Raw genomic sequence first — 14,970 nt, 5'->3', positions numbered from 1 at the left:
TATTTCTTTCTAGCTAAATGAATAATCTACATTGCTTAATCATATTAAAATTTTGCAAAAACCTTTTCCTTTGAACCCATTTTCTAAAACCTTTTCTCAAGAATGGGGGTGGAGTTTATGAGAAACGTCCATTATGCCATCGGTTATTCGGATTTTGATTGGCTGACTTGTTCGAGGGCAAGAACAATTGCCGTACAATTGCCTCGAGACTCTTACGAGAGTGTGATTGTGATAGTGTGTATCATAGTCAAGTCGGCTCATGGGGTTGAGAAGCTGTGATCATGTCTGCAACGAAACAATTTGACAAGTCCCATGTTGACTGACTGGTCGAGATAGAAGTGCAAATGCTCTATCTAATAGAAGTCCCTAATCAAGTTCAGTTCCTAGAAACTCAATTATAAGAAGTCTCTAACAAGGCCCATGAAATCAATGTGGTGGCTGGCCGCTTAGACGAGATGCTCATCAGGGAATTGTTGACAAGTGTTGAGACCCTAGAGGCAAAAGTTGTGAGCACTGGCACTTTCGAGCATCCGTCGGGTCCTATTTCCCCTGTGGAATAGCGTGTCAAAGAACTAGATAGCTTGGAAAAATTGATAATTCAGATGGTGACTGAGTTATCCGAAGACTTTCGAGCCACCCTCGATGTCGTCTGAGCAGAGATTGCGAATATCAATGCAAGAGTTAACCTCACCATGAGAGCGGTCGGAAATCAAGCCCTAAATGGGGGAGCAGTCCAATTCAACAAGGTAAAAGTACTCGAGCCTAAGCCCTTCTTTGGGGCTCGGGACATGAAAGCACTAGAAAATTTTATCTTTGATATGGCTAAAGCCCTTGCAACAAGAGAATCAATGGTACCGCAGTTGTGAGCATAGTATTTAAGAGCTACAAACACAGCAACTGAAGAGTCAAAGATCACCCTAGCAACGATGCATCTAGTAGAGGATATCATGACATGGTGAAGGTCCCACTTCATGGACATCTAAGAGGGTCAGTGCACCATCGACACGTAGGAGAGGCTGAAACAAGAGTTACGTTCGTAGTTCTTCTCCGAGAATGATGAAATTTTGACAAGACATAAGCTATGAGAATTGAAACATACTAGCACTATTAGGGACTATGTGAAATAATTTTCTGAGTTGATGTTAGACATAAAAAAATGTCTAAAAAAGACAAAGTTTTCTGTTTTGCCGAAGGTCTGAAATCGTGGGCAAAAACAAAATTGTATGAACAGATAATACAGGATCTCCTAGCCGCATACGCAGTGGCCGAACGATTGTTCGACTTAACTTATGAATCTCGAAAGATGAGGCAAAACTTGAGATCCTCTATAGAGGGAGAAAGAGCAACAGTTCGAGCTCATCAAGAAATAGTAGGGGAGACAGAGACACTAGTGGGGATGGCAAACCACTTCAGAAGATGACTAGAAATACATGGCGGGGGCAGAATTTTAATCAGCCCTATCATGTTATATATGCAAGGGGTAGTACAAGGTGAGCGAAGTCTAAAACGAGCAGCCTTTAACGCTTTTCAAGCCTTATTGGCCTTGGACTCGAAAGGAAAAGTTGTTCAGGTAGAGGGTAGAAGAAGATGGAACCCCACGAATTGGGACCCTAAGATTTTTAGTTGCCTTCCAGAAGAATATGGGAGAAACAAAGGAATCCTGAAAAGGTGGACTGATGTATGTAGATGGCTTAAGTCAACCATAGATCGACCAAAAGTACCATGGTCGACTTGGGATCCACCCATAATTTTATTTTGAAATAGAAGCCAGACAGTTGAATCTCTATTGGGAAGAAGGCACAGGTAAAATGAAAGCAGTGAACTCTGCGGCCTTGCCTATTACAGGAATGGTAAAGAGAACAATCGTAAAGTTGGGGGATTTAAGTGGCCCTGTCGACTTCATGATCGTCAAAATTTAGCATGTGTTCACGAATAGAGGTGCCTTCCTCCATTTTGGAGATGAAGATATATTTCAGAGCCTCATGCTTGAGCTGTCCAGACAATTGTCCGAACATTCCCCGTAGAGACTCCATGATCTCACGTGCTGAAACCATGGACTCATGGTTCTTAGCCAACACGCCACTAAGACTGGCCAAGATATAAGCTTGGGCCTTCTCATTTTTCTATGTCCAACGCTCGTATGTCATCTGAACATTTTGAGTTGTGTCCTGAGGTGGAATAGGAGGACAGTCCTCTATAAGGACAAACTTCAGATCCTCGATGATGAGTATCGTCATGAGCATATGTTTCTAACTCGAATAGTTTTGGCCATTTAGTTTTTTGACGCTAAGTAAACTGATAGTGGTTGTAGCCATTTAAAGCTGTTGCTGGAAAACGAATAAACTTTTATAAGACTTTGCAAAACCACATTTTTAACCAATTAGTTTTAGCATAATAGTTTCCAAGTACCCTAAGCAATAAGACTTCTATTTTGCAATGATGTCCCAGCGAGGTAGGACAAACGTCACCGGTGGGGTGATTAGATGTCCCTTCACTGGGATGAGACATTCTCAACCATTAGGCAGAGCAAACTCTTGGAACTTAACCTAACAACCACCATTTGCTCGGTCCAAAACTGTTAACCCTTAACAATTCTGCGTAAGTGTAACCCCTTGTTTTTGGCCCCAGAGTCCCCCCCTAATGACCCACCGTAGGGAAAAAAATAGATTAAGACAAGAGACTAAGTAACCTTATCCTCTTACAGGAGATCAAATAAAGAAACGCGCAAAACAGCCATCCTATAGGGGGACACTCCCAGGGTGCTTTGAGGCGATGTGTAGAAACTTTATTTAATCCAATGAGAGAGACCGTGGGATATGTTGTCGCACTTCCCGCTCCCACTTACTATGAACATTCCCTCCATCCACCTTGATATTTACCTACCCAAACACCATCCTTTAGAAGGACACTCCCAGGGTGTCACGAGGCCGAGGATAGATCTCACGGTGTGGACAATAAAGAAGAACTGCGAGAGGTTTAAATGAAGCATCAAATGCCCCAAGTACCTCCCACTGAATGTTCTACCTAGGGGTTTATTAACCTAGACAATCCAGCTACTGATTATAATCTAAGTCATTTATTAAGTCTGCTCAAAAACAACTTTTATCTTTGAAATAAAACAAGGTCAAATAGTCACATTAAACTCTTTAATGGACTTTTCTTAACTTGCATGCATGCATCAAATCTATCTAATTCACCTTTCTAGGTAGGGTGTTCCGTTGCTATCACCTTAAATGCCCCAGCCTAGACACCTTAGACAAAAGGTTCCTTATAGATAAATTTACTACACTTTAACCTTTTATTATTGATTTTAGTTCTAATTTCATTTGTAACCTTTATAAAAGAAACAACTAAAACATACATTGCCACATAACGAGGTATTTATAACACTTATAAATATAACGCTTAATAAATAATGCATACATAAAAATAACACTATATTATATGATGCATGAGCATGCACTTACATAATTTAAATCATACTTCTCTAAATCATAACACTTATAATAAAGAGAAGATGCATGACCAATGCATAATCTAAGGTGGGATTTATTTATATGTGCATACCATATGACATAAAAAAAAACATACATCACATGTATAAAACCATAGATCAATGGACCGGGATGAACCAACACAAAACCAGAATGAAAAATTTAACTATTACATTATTCCACCAAGCAAACCGATTCACAAGCGAACCGAGTCTTGAACCACCGAACGAAGCTCTATCGTTTAGTAAATGCCTCCAAGTAAACGATCGTGTAGTGCACACTAGACGATAGCGTGAAAGCTAAACGATCGCATAGACGACAATGAGGCCGTGAAGCCTGATCGTCTAGACGATCACTTAACACACGAAAGATAAACGATTTACCACACATTCATTCCGCAATCGTATAGTCAATAATTAAGCGGTGAGGCTTGCTAAGCTATACGATCGTCTAGTGTGCACGTGCGTTAAACGACAGTCGAGCATCCGATACTCAGCGATTGTCTACATGACTCGACCAATGCTTGCTCGTCTTCTTCCTCGAAGAACAGCAACCCTTGCTCTAAATTTCATCACAAACAACTCAAGACTCAAACTAATTTTGAAATTACAAACTCGATAGCAATTAATTGTGCCCAAAAATGCAAGGGCTTTTACAATTAACTGGAGAATTTAAAAAATCGAGGTTACTTCCCAGAAAACTCTATTAATCCACACTTCGACAAACGATTTAACAATTAAAACAGAGAATAGACATGCTACACCCACCAAGAATGTAAATGTAATTCTTTTGCAGCATTGAATTGGAATATCGGAAACCTAGTGCTCTGGTGCCAATTGAAGGAACTCTTATACAATAGTACCTATGAGTGAAAACGGGTCTTTTCAATTCATTGTGACAGAATTTTCATATATACATTCAAACATACAGATATGCATTGTAAAGCTAAATTACTAGCATGCTTAAAGGATCAATAAATAAGAGACCGAGAGATCATACCAGTTGAAGACTTTTCTTCACAGCAAATCTTGCTTTCACTAAAACGGAAAGCTCTCATTTAGCAACTCTCAATCATCTACCTTGAACAGTCTCCACACGAACAGAAGGAAATGAGAAGACACCACCACTCGGGGCCCTCAGTATTCTTAGAGTGAAAATCTAAAGGGTGGGCTTTGTTCAAATTTGGTAGAAGGGAGAAGGAAGGGAGATCGTATACAACAGTCAAGCAAGTGGGAGAAAGGCTCGTCTATCGTATAGACAAAATGCTTGATCATTTAGGTGAAGTATACGATCGTGTAGGAAAAGCTAAGTGATCGTTTATACGATCGTTTAGAAAAAATCGGGCACTAAATGATCGTTTAGTAAAAGGTAAGCGATCGTTTAGTAAATAACATGTGTGGGTGTAAGCCTTAAGTGATCGTTCAGCATTATCGTATAGGTAAGTAAATGTTCAACACTATCGTATAGGCCTTGATTTTTATTAAGCAATGACACACTTCAACACTATGTCTGATTCTATGCATAACACACCGTGAGCTATTTAAGTGTCTCAAAGCGATTCTTCATCTTACTCATCCGTTATGAAAACAGAAGAGACGTCATCCAATTATACTATAACTGTCCAATTAATAGATAATAAATATAATCACATTATATTCATAACCTATGTTAAATATCATATATTAACCATAGTATTTTTCCTCCACTAGATATAAGTCATATTTATATCCAATTTCCTCCAATTAATGTATCTCATACATAAAGTTAATTATATTATATATAATCGAACTTCCTCTTGTCAATTTGAACATTTCAAACTGACCCAAAAATTGAATCTCAACTTGTATCCAAGCTACCAAGGGGACCTTATGGACCTATGGCTCGAAGCTCCAATGGTACGTGAATAATTGACTAAACTCTTTAGCCACGATATCCACCATCCGTTAACTGCCAGGCATGCAACTAAAGATCGACAGTTGAATTCTTCTTACCATATATATATTTCTATGTCCATTGGATATAACCAATCATCAGTACGTTGACCCTTCACAGATACTCGTAAGTACAGTTGGGCCAATTTACCTTTTTTTCCCTGTAGTTACATCTTACTCCTTAAGTACCATTGATCCCTATACAACACAACATAGTTCTACTATGTGTGAACACCTCTCGGACCATGAAAAGGTGTGTTGCGCCACATCGTTCAAGCCTCGGGATCAACCCTGAAGGGAACAATCCATCTACTTACCCCTGCTTCGGGGAAGGAGTGAACTCCATCTTGTGAAGCTGAGTTTCTAGCTCCCAAATTAGACGAATCCTCAAAGTGGTAGGTTTGAGTCGACGCTCTGACCACTCGCACCCATGCAAATCAAAGGATCGCCCTCAATGGCAGGAGTTCCTAACTCACTCAGAATTGAGGTCATGTTACCTATGGTCATTCTAATGAAGTAAAGTCTATGTCATGAACGGAGTTATATGACGAGACGTTAGCACCGTGGTCAGGTCTTATACAAACTCTTTGTAAAACCTTTCTTAAGAATGGGGTTGAAGGTTGTAAGAAACACCCATTGTGCTATCGGCTATTCGAATTTGGATTGGCTAACTTGTTCGAGGGCGAGAACAAGTGTCGCACAATTGCCTCGAGACCTTTATGAGGGTGTGATTATGACACAACGCATGACAACAGCTCCTCAGATTCGAGTGAGTTGGAATGTTGGTTAGAAGATTACAAACATGCATGTCAAGGGCAAAGGAAAACAACCCTTTAAAGCAAGCTTAAGGAGGAAGCCAGGGCATTAGCCCATGAAGCAAGAAACAATGAGGCAGAGAAAGGCAAGAAGGTGGTAGCTGAGTCACCAAGGCCAGTCAAAGGAAGAAAGTGCCAATTCAACGACATTCTGATTAAAAATGGTTTTTTCCCTGAACGCAGCTGATAGCTTGTAGTAATACAAGCTATTGTAGCCTTTTACTTAGAATTATGAGGGTTTACGAGCAGAATATGCATTAATATTGCTAAAAATTCATGTGGAATAATGAGCTTGCGCCGATCAGCATTGAAAATCCCCGCTAACCCTATAACATGCGTTATTTTGCATCAATATATCTATTTTTGTAGTTGTCGTAGGAATTGACCGCATGCATTGATCCCAAACATTCACACAAGTTGATCGCATGCGTTGATCTTAATGAAGAAAAGTTTGTCTCATGAAATGCCGCAATTATGGAGTGATAGCATGATAGAAGCTTGATCGCAAAGTGGGTGGAATGCATTGATACTTTAGAAGAAACAATCATGGACGCATATCTTGGGAGTATCAAAGAGATAAGATCATGATGTCATTTCACCTACCACGTCAGTGACCGCAGTGATTCAGAGTGGGATTATTAAAGTTGTCAGCATCTGAACTCTATAAATAGAGCCTTGAAGCCCAAATTCAAATCATCCGAGACTCTGCCTTCGGCAGATTCTTATGATCAGAGACGAGAGCAAGAGCAGAAAGTCTTTGAGAGTTCTTCACTTCCACATCCTCCTTCGAGTGACGACCAGAGCTTCTTTGGAGATAGAGCTCGAAAGAGGCTATTCCACCACCGGCAGCCTTGACATACATCTGATGGAAGCAAGAGATTGCCTACATCTAGCCTTCCACCTCTCTTCTCAACTCTGTATTGTATTACATTTTGGCTTAAGACATTAATACATTTTGTATTCAATGCATCTCTTTAGTTCCTTCAACATCATTTTCATCATCTTCTTCGTCTTTATCAACTTTTACTTTCATCGCAATGAGTTAAGTGTAGATTGCAAGAGTTATTGCATACTCAATCATGCGATATATAGATATGACACATGTTGCAAACCACCAAGAGGTGTGCATTGTGCGAGTATTGCAAGCCAATCCTATTTGCTTAGTGTGAAGCTATCGCAATGCTTGTCTATGAGCAGAGTAGTTATAACCAACTATCCGAAAGGGTAAGTGGTGGAACTCACTAAGCAAAATAAGCAATGTTCCTAGAGAGAGGAATAATCTTATGCTCAAAGCAACCATGCGTTATAGAGATATAAGCATGTGGTTGACCACTAAGAGGTGTAGGATGCGTTAGTGTGGCGAGCTGGGATTACCCTTGCGATCAACTTAATGACTCGGTGAAATTTTCTCCCCCAGCCTTATTTTTCCATGCATCTTACAACGCATTAATAGTTGTCGCATCTCTACCAATTCTCATAATCAAACTTCAATTGTTCAATCTGTTTAGCTAGGAGTGGGAGTAGCGCATAGTTAATCAACTTCTTTCTTTTTATTTTTATTTACTACCTCAAACGCATTACTTTACTAATATCACTTAATTGCAAGCCCCGTGTTCGACCTTGAATCATCTCGAGAAACTTGCGATTTCGTTATACTTGGCGAAAGAGCAAGAAAAATTGTGACAGAACACATGGTCATCTCATACAGATTAACGCATAATGTATATTCTTCATATTAACACATGACAATCAACGCATATCCAACAGAAAAAAAAATCCATTCCCTCAACAACAACCCATTACCTGAGTACATCACTGACACGATCAACGCAATGTGGTTGGCATCAACTATGTGTAAGCTCTACAAGGATTTGGCCTCACCTCATCCGCACCTTCTACGGAAGCAAATTTGATGAAAGAAAAGACACGGTGTTGGTGGAAGATGTCATCGTGCACTTTTCTTCTAGTATAATTAAAGAAGTGCTCAATGCGCGGAATGACCCCGATGCAGAAGGAAATCGCATCCTCGAGCAACCGACTCAAACCAACTGGAGGATACGTTAAGGACGATGGCTAAGCTTGGGAGTACTTGGCAGATCTCCAGAATAGGCATAATGTTGATAGCTCCCAGGAACCTACTCCCTGTTGCTAATCTTTGGCCATACTTAATCAAAAACCGCATCATGCCTAAAACGTATGACGAAACCATTTCAAGGGAGCGTATATTAGCCATCTACTACATCATGCAGTGCATCCCCCTTGACATTGACAAAATCATGATGAAGCTGTCAAAGGGAAGCCACGCATTCAGCTGTATTTCCTGTGGCTCATATGTACGTTGTGCAAACGCACAGGCATCCCTCTAGAGGATTATTTTGAAAAAGTTGATGGTCTCGTTGACAGTAAATTGATCAAGTGTCTACTTCATAGCTCGCCTAACCAACCCACTCTGTCTCTCAAGACTAAGGCAGCGAGACCTCAGCCTTCCAAATGCATAACAAAAAGGAGACGCGTCGAAGACTCTGACAATGAACAAAGTAAAAATGCTTCAATAGACGAGCAAGAATTTAAAGTTAAGCTAGCGTTAGAGTACAACATAGTGGACCTGTACCTGCCTCTTACCTTGCCATCACCTGTCGATGACTCACTCGATCCAATGCCTCAAGATGAAACACATGAGGATCAGATTGGTGTGACTCTTAACCCTCGAACTTCCCCTCTTAGCTCACCAATAATTTCCTCATTTTTTCCTCCTACAACCGTTTATGAACCAATTGGGTTGGGTACAAGCAATGTCTAACATGCCAGTCAACCTCTCCGAACCAACGCACCTACACCCTCCACCCCTCCCCCCAAAACTACCTCAAGCCAATATGGATGAACTTAAACAATTCATCCAGGCCTAAATTAGACCTCTGGTCGCATCCATGGAAACGTTTCACTTACAATTGGCTACACTGCAACACCAGAATGTGGCTCTAAGGGACTATATGCACCAGCAAATGCAGAGAAGCCAAGACCAATTTAAGTTCACAATACAATGTATCAACCAAGTCCTAATGAGAATGTTCACATTGCCTCCTCTACCAGCACACTTAGTTACTCCGCTACGATTCATGGATGAAGACCCTATACCTAAATGTAAGGACGATGCACTAGCATCATAGAAAATTTAGGGATGTTAGCTTAAATTTTTTTTTTTTATTCATTTGAACTCTTTTGTGTTCATTGTGATTATTCTTTAATTTCCATGTATTCTTCTTTAAGTAATGAACGAAATTATCAATTCTGATCTTTGCATTTGTCCTTAAGAATTACTTTCATGGTTTCCTATCTTATTTTCTTCTTATCTTGTGTCCCGCTTTGATACCTCAATGATAATAATTATGTTAACAACCTATAAGTCTAAGTTAGGCGTTAGAAACCTCAACTTTAGAACTTCTCTAAAATAAAACATATATTTCATTCCCAATGCGTGCAAGCCTCAACTTGAACCTTCTTCTGAAAATTCTAAGTCTAAGACATTTTTTATAGCTCTCTTTCAGTAATGAAGACCTTGCTGATCTCTAAAATTTGGGGGTAGGGGAGGTCCGAGTTGATGCGTCTTCTTGTTTATGAAAATCGACTTTAATCTAATCACTTAAAAAAATGTCTTTAATAACACTAATAATTTTGGATGTAATAAACAAAACTCCACTATCAACACAAAGGGGAAGAACTCTAGTTGATAAGAGTTAAGATTGGGAATGGAATTTAGTCGTAGTTGGATGCTCACATGAAATCCGTGGGGGCAAGCCAAAACGAAGTTTAGTAACCAAGACCAATGCGTCCCAACTCCACTATCTATGCCGAAGAAAAATTTCTTTTTAAACGCATAGATGCTTAGATATGAGTTTAGTCGTAAAGAGCACTTGCTCGTAGTTGGATGCTCGCATGACACCCATGAGGGCAAGCCAAAACAAAGGTGGGTCACCTGAATCGACGCATGGGTAGTTCTAAAGGAATAACAACTTGCATTTGAATAAGTTGTTAAAACGAGAAAAACTTCTAACGCATTACTAGTTTAGAAAGATGAAAATATTTTAGAAAACAAAAAGAGTTTTTGACAAAAGGGCTTGCTGCATAAGAGATCAAATATATATTTCTTTAAAGGGAAAAACTTGTATTTTTCAAACGGCAACCTTAAGCACTTATAAGTTGACATGAAAAGAGGTAGAGCCAGTGCGTTAAGATGATGAAAGTATGATAGGGAATAATTATTTTAGGAATGCTTGAGGGCGAGCACTGTTCAAAATTTTGAGGAGTGATAACTTGTAGAAATACAAGTTATTGTCTCTTAAAAGTTGGGATAATTAGAATCTTTAGTGATAAAAACGCATTCATTCTAAGGAAAAATGCATAGAATTTCTCACACATCGTTAACTCATACAAAAGTAGCCTCTCTGTTAAAATTTGCTTCACTAATGCATCTTATTGCAAGAATTCAAGAAATTTTACTAAGTGTTGCAGACCTGGCTAACGCAAGGACATGCGTCTAAATATGTTAGACGCATAAGAGATATGTCGGTTCGCGTTTTTTCTATCAAATCACCACTTGCAGGTATGAGTATCTGACTGGTGGTCTCAGAGGTAGCAAGCGGCTGGCTCAAGGTATTGAATTTAATGTAAATCCTGTCAACAAGTTGCTTGGAGTTTCCTATAAAAGAGGAAGTTAGTTACTGAAGAAAAGAGCTAGCCAGTTATAGAAATAGATACTTAAACATTTTAGAGAGCCAATTAGTACTTTAACTCAATCCTATTGTCTGTAAGAAGGAGATAGGAGGGAATATCCATTTTCACTGTTGATCAAGAGGAGTTGTTGGAGATGAAGCTCGAGAGGGGAGTCTTCATCACGTTCTTCACCAAGTTGGTTGAACAAGCAGTAAAATCGAGCTAAAGAGAACAAGAAATTTGACTCTATGGCTTGACTTCTTCGTTTTACGTCTCATTTCCATCTCTCATTTCATTCTGTCAAGTTGAAATTGTTGTGCAAACATTTGCTATATTTAATTCAATCGTTGATCATTCACCACTTATCCATTTATTTACATTCAAATTTTCTCGTGTTTGCTAGTTTTCTGACTTAATGAATGTTTGAATTCTATGCGCCAATCATCCCGATCAATTGATTGAAGTTACCAAGTAGTTAAACCACTCGAGATAGGCATTTAACTATAGAACGCATCAAGTCAGTGTGCATAATAGGTTTAGAGATAAAGTTACTTACGTCTTTTTTATGTTCTTTGTGATCAACGCATGCACCCTAGAGATAGGAATACATGTGGCATTCGCATTGAGAAATGTTGAACTAAATCTGAACTAAGGAACAGAAACACCAACGTATAACCAAACACTTCGTTTGTAAACCAGCATCCATACCATTTTTATCTCATTTTCACCGTATTCACAAGCTTGTTACTCCCACTGAGGATCAATGCATATCATCAGTACTTAGAACCATTCATCCATAACTTACCCTTTTTGTCTTCTGAACTCCTATATCTTCTTGTATGTGTGCATTGAGGATGGGTGTAAATAATCTTCACTTACATTAATTTAGAAACTCTGCAATTGAGATAAATGCAACGTCTGCGTTAGACTGTCTTAAAATCCCTGTGTTCGATCCTGGACTTACCAGGAAACTTGAGTTAGATTTATACTTTGATCTGATTTAGGAACACTTGTACGCATTACAAGTGTGCTTGCATCCACCCCAACGCATCACCTATCTTTTTCACTTAGAGAGAAGTTAATCTGTCATACATCTTCATTCATCTTATCCACATATCATCATTCTCCATTTTCATTCAAAACACTTTTAGACTCAAATCACGAGGCGAACAGTGCACTTACAACAATTTTCGTGCGTTAAGTTGGTTCGCATCAGCAAAGACTGAGTGTGTTGAGTTGGTCCACCTCGCACTGAGGGTATGTTGAGTTGGTCCACCCAGGGATGTTCAGGTACATGTTTGATGATTGATTTATCATGCGCTATCATGTGTTTAATTAAGTTTCATGCTATTTTTATTTAAAAGGTTTAACATGCCTTGGATGAGTTTCTATAGAAATAGCATGCGTTAAAAGGTATATCTTTATTTCATGCATTTGGAAATAGTTTCTTGATTAAGTTTTGAGCATGCATTGTTATGATTTGAAACATTATTTCATAAAATGTCACTCACTAGGCTTCTTAACTTACGTTTTCAAAATGCTTTCCCTCCCCCAAGTAACTGAAGAATTCTAGGTGTCTACTGAAGTTATCGTCTGCCACTACCGGGTTAGAAGTACTGTGGTTAGTATGTAAAGATTTTTTGTAATACTTTGTAAATTAAGCATGTGTTCATATGTAACGAGTTCTTGTAATATTTTGTAAATTCCAAAATCACTTTGAAAAAATCATTTAAAATTAACAAATTTCCTTCCAATTTTTACAAATATAGACGTACATGCAATGTAAACTATTGAATTATCCAACATCTTCGAAAGCACCTGTTAAATCATCTATATAAAAAATAAGAGCAACTTCTAAGATTTCAAACAAATTTAATACTTCACTTTTTAACACTCGAGATATTAGAGAACTTTGGAACCTATTTGACATTGAATTTTCTATTAACCTTCAAACTAAAGGGATTTTTATATCCCTGAGGCGAAACGTAAAAATATAGTTTGATTAATTAATTTTTATACCCATGAGACAGAACCATAAAAATATCAATTAATCATTAATATTAATTTTAGTTAATTATCAAATATAAACATATTATTTACACTTAATAAATTGAAAAAACTAGACTAATTCTTATAAATAGAAAAATCTCAAAAAAAAAAATACATTTTATAGTAAAAAATCCAAAATATCTTGTTCTTTTGGAATTTTTTTGCTATAAAATATAAATATTTTAAATATTTTTCTATATTTAAAAAGACCCCTTTAAACTAATACATTTGACATTGATATTTTGTTATCTTAATTATTTAATATAAAAATTATTTTTAATTATTAATATTATAATTAATGCATGTTTACTTAATTATTTTTAATAATTAAATTAATGTTTAATTTAAAAAAGATTAATTTATTGATATTTGGAGTGATTAAACAATCAATTAATGTGACAATATATTAAATAATGCTAAATTTAATTCACGACTACATTACTTGTTCTCTTAAATTTCATTAAATAATTATTTAGTTTTAGTTTCTATATGTGGAATGTTAAATCAAACATATATGTTTAACTTCCAAACATTGATTATCTTGTATATCCAAACACAAACATTATGTTAGATATCTAAACAACCTGCATTTAGAAAAATACTCAACAAGTGATAAAAAACAGAAGAATATTTCTACAATAGTATCAACAAGTACATAGTTCGGAAAATAGATTTAGAACTAAGAAGCTGAAAATAGAAAAAAAAGAAAAGGACTTAAGGCTGATTCGAGAGCGCCTCCCTCCCCAAGAAAACCTTCACAAGCTCCAATCAAAAATAAAAACCTCCCTTAAATCCTACCTCCACTGATCCCCTCTCCTCTCTTGGTGTAACTAACTTTCAAATTCCCTTTTACATCCAACGTAGTACAGCTTAGAGGTGTACATAAAAACACTGAAAACCGACCGAATTAAAGTCGATCAGTCCGGACTAGAGATTGGTTGGTTGGTTTTTTTTTTTTCCTAATCGATCATGTGTGTATATATATATATATATATTTGTTTTTTTTTAATTTCTTTTTTAAAAAATAAGTATAAAAACAAGTCCATTACCACCAACTCAAGTCCAAGCCTATTATTTTAATATTGATTTATTATTATCTTTTATGTTGCCTAATTTTTCAAACCATTACATGATTTCTTAAAATTTTTCATAAAAAATGATTCATTTAAAATTTAAAAAGTTGCTAATTTTATTAACCTAATAATAACATATTATCAATTCATCTTTCCTTTTCATTCACTTTGGCTCCTCTTAAAATTAAAAAATTTAAATAAAATGACTAAACCAACCAATCGATGTACGGGCAAATTTCACTCTTTTTTTGGTCGGTTTTCGATATCGGTTTTCTCCCAAAACCAACACCAACCGACCGATGCACACCCCTAACACAGCTTAAAGGAAGAAAAATCTAAGGTGCCGTTGATTGGTGAGCTATGTCATACAAATATATGACATTTAATAAAAAAAAATAGAGTTCAATTTTATGTTTCAAATGTTTTAAAATGTATTTAATAATAGATTAAGAAATTAGATCTCAATTTTCTCCCAAAAAAAAACCAGAAAAAAAAAGGAAATTAAATCCCAATTCAAAAATTTGTTAAAGAATTCATTTATAAAAAAAAAAAATCATAATTATCGACCAAATATTAAATTAAATTTTGATTACCACTAATTTGTTTCATGCTGCAGATTTTGAATAATTATAAATTTATAATACCATATTATTTACAATATATTTATGTCATACATATTGTAATTTCAACAAAAGTAAAACGAGCTGGTTGCATGAACTATTATGTTATTATTGAACTTTCTAATGTAATTCTACCTTAAAATTTTAAAACTCAAAACTTCAATGCATTGAAACATGAAAACATGATTTTCAAAATTTTCAAATTTTGGCTACAACAATCCAAAAACAAAGCTGCCAGAAAGACACTTGTTGAATCCATTTGACCTGACGAATTAAAG

The sequence above is a fragment of the Benincasa hispida genome, chromosome 11 (assembly GCF_027475165.1).
Source record: "Benincasa hispida cultivar pf3 chromosome 11, pf3_genome.v1.1, whole genome shotgun sequence".
Taxonomy (NCBI): Eukaryota; Viridiplantae; Streptophyta; class Magnoliopsida; order Cucurbitales; family Cucurbitaceae; genus Benincasa; species Benincasa hispida.
The sequence above is the reverse complement of the archived record's forward strand: the minus strand, read 5'-3'. Positions refer to the sequence as shown.